This window comes from Bombina bombina, chromosome 8, assembly GCF_027579735.1.
Source record: "Bombina bombina isolate aBomBom1 chromosome 8, aBomBom1.pri, whole genome shotgun sequence".
Taxonomy (NCBI): Eukaryota; Metazoa; Chordata; class Amphibia; order Anura; family Bombinatoridae; genus Bombina; species Bombina bombina.
In genome coordinates this window covers 14800799-14806798 of record NC_069506.1, presented here as the reverse complement: position 1 = coordinate 14806798, position 6000 = coordinate 14800799, and positions in this window count along the sequence as shown.

Below are 6000 nucleotides of genomic sequence, written 5' to 3'. Positions count from 1 at the left end.
TCAAAGGACGCATTTTACAGCTTTGCATGTCAATAAGAAACGTATTTATAATTTAAAAAATAGTATGTGCTATATTGTTATCTATGAAGCGTGTTTGTTTCATGTAATGCACAGCTTCACATAATGTCATGCTAGATAATGTAATACTGTGATATATGAAATATAATCCATTGTTGGTAACAAGTATATATTTCATTAGAATAGGAGGATTCTGAACTATTTAGGAAGCAGCAGGGTTTAAATGGACATGAAACCCACATTTTATGTTACACGATTATGTAAGTGATTGCAATTTTAACTACCTTTCATATATAGTGATATTATTTAAATTTGCTTCTTTCTCTTGTTATCTTTTGATGAAATGTATTTTGAGGTAATCTCAAGAGCAGCAAATAACCTATGTTCTAACTGCTGATTTTCGTCTGCATATATATACCGATTGTCATTGGTTCACCTATGGGTTCAGTTAGAAACCAGTAGTGCATTGCTGCTCCTTAAAAAAATGATACCAAGAGACTGAATCAAATTTGAGAATTGAAGTAATATTAAAATTTGTTTAAAATAGTATGTTATATCTAAATAAGATGTAAGTGAAATTGTTATACATGTGCTGTCAACATTCAACTAATAGTCTGTTTTAAACATATTATATGTGTATGTTGATGTCAAAAGAAAATAAATACATTAGAAATGCATATCCATAAATTAAGAATTGTGGTCAGCATCACTTAAAGGGACATGAAATACAAATAATTAGAGGATACTATATCCATCAACTTCATAATTTACATTGTTTATCTCATTAGTTTAATAATCTTGGGATCATTTGTTAAAGGTGCATCAATTCACTAATGGTTTCTAAATGAACACATGGATGAGCCAATAACAACCAATATACAGTTGTGCTCATACGTTTACATACCCTGGCAGAGTTTATGATTTCTCAGCCATTTTTCAGAGAATATGAATGATAACACAAAAACTTTTCTTTCACTCATGGTTAGTGTTTGGCTGAGGCCATTTATTATCAATCAACTGTGTTTACTCTTTTTAAATAATAATGCAACAGAAACTACCCTAATGACCCTGATCAAAAGTTTACATACCCTGGTGATTTTGGCCTGATAACATGCACACATGTTGACACAAAAAGGTTTGAATGGCTATTAAAGGTAACCATCTTCACCTGTGATCTGTTTGCTTGTAATTATTGTGTGTGTATAAAAAGGTCAATGAGTTTCTGGACTCCTGACAGACCCTTGCATCTTTCATCCAGTGCTGCACTGACGTTTCTGGATTCTGAGTCATGGGGAAAGCAAAAGAATTGTCAAAGGATCTGCAGGAAAAGGTAGTTGAACTGTATAAAACAGGAAAGGGATATAAAAAGATATCCAAGGAATTGAGAATGCCAATCAGCAGTGTACAAACTCTAATCAAGAAGTGGAAAATGAGGGGTTCTGTTGAAACCAAACCATGATTAGGTAGACCAACTAAAATTTCAGCCACAACTGCTAGGAAAATTGTTCAGGATGCAAAGAAAAACCCACAAATAACTTAAGGTAAAATACAGGACTCTCTGAAAACAAGCAAATGCCCCAAAGTATCCCACTTACAATATGCCAAACAGCACAGAGACAAGCCTCAAACCTTCTGGCACAAAGTCATTTGGAGTGATGAAAACAAAATTGAGCTTTTTGGCCACAACCATAAACACTACATTTGGAGAGGAGTCAACAAGACCTATGATGAAAGGTACACCATTATTACTGTGAAACATGGAGGTGGATCACTGATGTTTTTGGGATGTAAGAGCTACAAAGGCACAGGAAATTTGGTCAGAATTGATGGCAAGATGAATGCAGTATGTTATAAAAAAATACTGGAGGAAAATTTGCATTCATCCGCCCTGAAGCTGCGCATGGGACGTACTTGGACATTCCAACATGACAATGATACTAAACACAAGGCCAAGTTGACCTGTCATTGGCTACAGCAGAATAAACCGAAGGTTCTGTATTGGCCATCTTAGTCTTCTGACCTCAATATCACTGAGCCACTCTGGGGAGATCTCAAATGTGCAGTTCATGCAAGACAGCCAATAATTTACAGGAACTGGAGGCTTTTTGTAAGGAAGAATGGGCAGCTTTACCATCTGAGAAGATAAAGAGCCTCATCCAAAAATAACACAAAAGACTTCAGGCTGTCATTGATGTTAAAGTGGGCAATACACAATATTAAGAACTGGGGTATGTAAACCTTTAATCAGGGTCATTTGGGTAGTTTCTTTTGTCATTATAATTAAAAAAGAGTAAACACCGCTGATTGATAATAAATGGCTTCATCCAAATACTAACCATGAGTGAAAGAAAAGTTTTTGTGTTATCCTTTATATTCTCTGAAAAATGGCCAAGAAATCATAAATTCTGCCAAGGTATGCAAACTTATGAGCACAACTGTATATATATGCAACCAACAATCAACATCTAGAACATAGGTTCTCTGCTACTCATAATTTTGCAAAGATAAACCTAACAGCAAAGTATATCAAGAAAATTAAGCAAATTAAATGATAGATGTAAATATGAAAGTTTTTTAAAATTGTATTATATATCTGAATCATGAAAGACCATTTTTGGTTTTATTGTCCCTTTAAGGATTAACCACATAAAATGTAGTTTTTAATAAATGACATGAATAAATAAAGATGAAAAATAACATATTAATGACTTTATTTTTATTATGATAAATATGATATAGGAATGTCATAAAACATAAAGAAATAAGATAACTTTAAGACAAGTCATAATGATAAATCAGCCCCATTGGAGCCATCTGACAAGGTGACATAGTGCATCACAGTCCTTGGAGGGAGTTGACAAGGGCAAACAAAGGCCAACACAGCCCCTTTGGAGCCATCTGATAAGGTGACATAGTGCAGTCCTTGGAGGGAGTTGACAAGGGCAGAACAAAGGCCAACACAGCCCCATTGGAGCCATCTGGCAAGGTGACATAGTGCATCACAGTCCTTGGAGGGAGTTGACAAGGGCAAACAAAGGCCAACACAGCCCCATTGGAGCCATCTGACAAGGTGACATAGTGCATCACAGTCCTTGGAGGGAGTTGACAAGGGCAAACACAGGCCAACACAGCCCCTTTGGAGCCATCTGACAAGGTGACATAGTGCATCACAGTCATTGGAGGGAGTTGACAAGGGCAAACAAAGGCCAACACAGCCCCATTGGAGTCATCTGACAAGGTGACAGTGCATCACAGTCTTTGGAGGGAGTTGACAAGGGCAAACAAAGGCCAACACATCCCCATTGGAGCCAACTGGCAAGGTGACATAGTGCATCACAGTCCTTGGAGGGAGTTGACAAGGGCAAACAAAGGCCAACACAGCCCCATTGGAGCCATCTGACAATGTGACATAGTACATCACAGTCCTTGGAGGGAGTTGACAAGGGCACACAAAGGCCAACACAGCACAATTGGAGCCATCTGACAAGGTGGCATAGTGCATCACAATCCTTGGAGGGAGTAGACAAGGGCAAAACAAAGGCCAACACAGACCCATTAGAGCCATCTGACAAGGTGACATAGTACATCAATGTTCTTGGAGGGAGTTGACAAGGGCAAACAAAGGCCAATACAGCCCCATTAGAGCCATCTGACAAGGTGACATAGTGCATTAAAGTCCTTGGAGAGAGTTGACAAGGGCAGAACAAAGGCCAACACAGCCCCATTGGAGCCATCTGACAAGGTGACATAGTGCATCACAGTCCTTGGAGGGAGTTAACAAGGGCAAACAAAGGCCAATACAGCCCCATTAGAGCCATCTGACAAGGTGACATAGTGCATTACAGTCCTTGGAGGGAGTTGACAAGGGCAGAACAAAGGCCAACACAGCCCCATTGGAGCCATCTGACAAGGTGACATAGTGCATCATAGTCCTTGGAGGGAGTTGACAAGGGCAAACAAAGGCCAACACAGCCCCATTGGAGCCATCTGACGCAGTGACATAGTGCATCACAGTCCTTGGAGGGAGTTGACAAGGGCAGAACAAAGGACAACACAGCCCCATTGGAGCCATCTGAGAAGGTGACATAGTGCATGACAGTCCTTGTAGGGAGTTGAAAAGGGCAGAAAAAGGCCAACACAGCCCCATTGGAGCCATCTGACAAGGTGGCATAGTGCATCACAGTCCTTGGAGTGAGTTGACAAGGGCAAACAAAAGCGAACACAGTACCATTGGAGCCATTTGACAAGGTGACATAGTGCATCACAGTCCTTGAAGGGAGTTGTCAAGGGCAGAACAAAGGCTAACAAAGCCCCATTGGAGCCATCTGACAAGGTGACATATTGCATCACAGTCCTTGAAGGGAGTTGACAAGGGCAAACAAAGGCCAACACATCCCTATTGGAGCCATCTGACAAGGTGACATAGTGCATCACAGTCCTTGGAGAGAGTTGACAAGGGCAGAACAAAGGCCGACACAGCCCTATTGGAGCCATTTGACAAGGTGACATAGTACATCACAGTCCTTGAAGGGAGTTGTCAAGGGCAGAACAAAGGCTAACAAAGCCCCATTGGAGCCATCTGACAAGGTGACATATTGCATCACAGTCCTTGAAGGGAGTTGACAAGGGCAAACAAAGGCCAACACATCCCTATTGGAGCCATCTGACAAGGTGACATAGTGCATCACAGTCCTTGGAGAGAGTTGACAAGGGCAGAACAAAGGCCGACACAGCCCTATTGGAGCCATTTGACAAGGTGACATAGTACATCACAGTCCTTGGAGGGTGTTGACAAGGGCAAACAAAGGCCAACACAGCCCCATTGGAGCCATCTGACAAGGTGACATAGTGCATCACAGTCTTTGGAGGGAGTTGACAAGGGCAGAACAAAGGCCAACGCAGCTCCATTGGAGCCATCTGACACGGTGACATAGTGCATCACAGTCATTGGAGGGAGTTGACAAGGGCAAAGAAAGGCCAACACAGCCCAATTGGAGCCATCTGACAAGGTGACATAATGCATCACAGTTCTTGGAGGGAGTTGACAAGGTCAGAACAAAGGCCAACACAGCCCCATTAGAGTCATCTGAAAAAGGTGACATAGTGCATCACAGTCCTTGGAGGGAGTTGACAAGGGCAGGACAAAGGCCAACACAGCCCCATTGGAGTCATCTGACAAGGTGACATAGTGCATCACAGTCCTTGGAGGTAGTTGACAAGGGCAAACAAAGACCAACACAGCCCCATTGGAGCCATCTGACAAGGTGACATAGTGCATCACAGTCCTCGGAGGGAGTTGACAAGGGCAGAACAAAGGCCAACACAACCCCATTGAAGCCATCTGACAAGGTAACATAGTGAGTGCATCACAGTCCTTGGAGGGAGTTGGCAAGGGCAAACAAAGGCCAACACAGCCCTATTGGAGCCATCTGACAAGGTGACATAGTGCATCACAGTCCTTTGAGGGAGTTGACAAGGGCAGGACAAAGGCCAACATGGCCCCTTAATGAAAATCTGACAAGTTGAAATAGTGCAACAGGCACAACAATAAACACAAAATAGGCCAAATGGCAACAGATTAAAATAACAAATAACAACATGTGGATGGAGGATTTATTCATTCTCCTTTGGGCCATCTCCGTATCCTCCACTTATGGGGCATCAGCATCACCTTCATCATCCTGTGCATTTCCAGCTGCAGCTTCATGCAATGCCTCTAAACACATTATTCGTTCTAGAGTCAAGCGATGAAGCCGCAGCTGGATATGCATGGTCTCATGCATCCTTCCCTGCAACTGATTGTTACTCAGCATGGTCTGCTCAATACGTGCTAGAGCCTCGAGCGTTAACCATGCTGAGTCACAACCTAAACAAAAATAAATAATACAAATTAATAATAATTACAGAACTTAATAAAAAGAGAGCAAAGAGACATTGTAATAATTAAAATACAAATCATTATTATAATTAAATATGCTATAT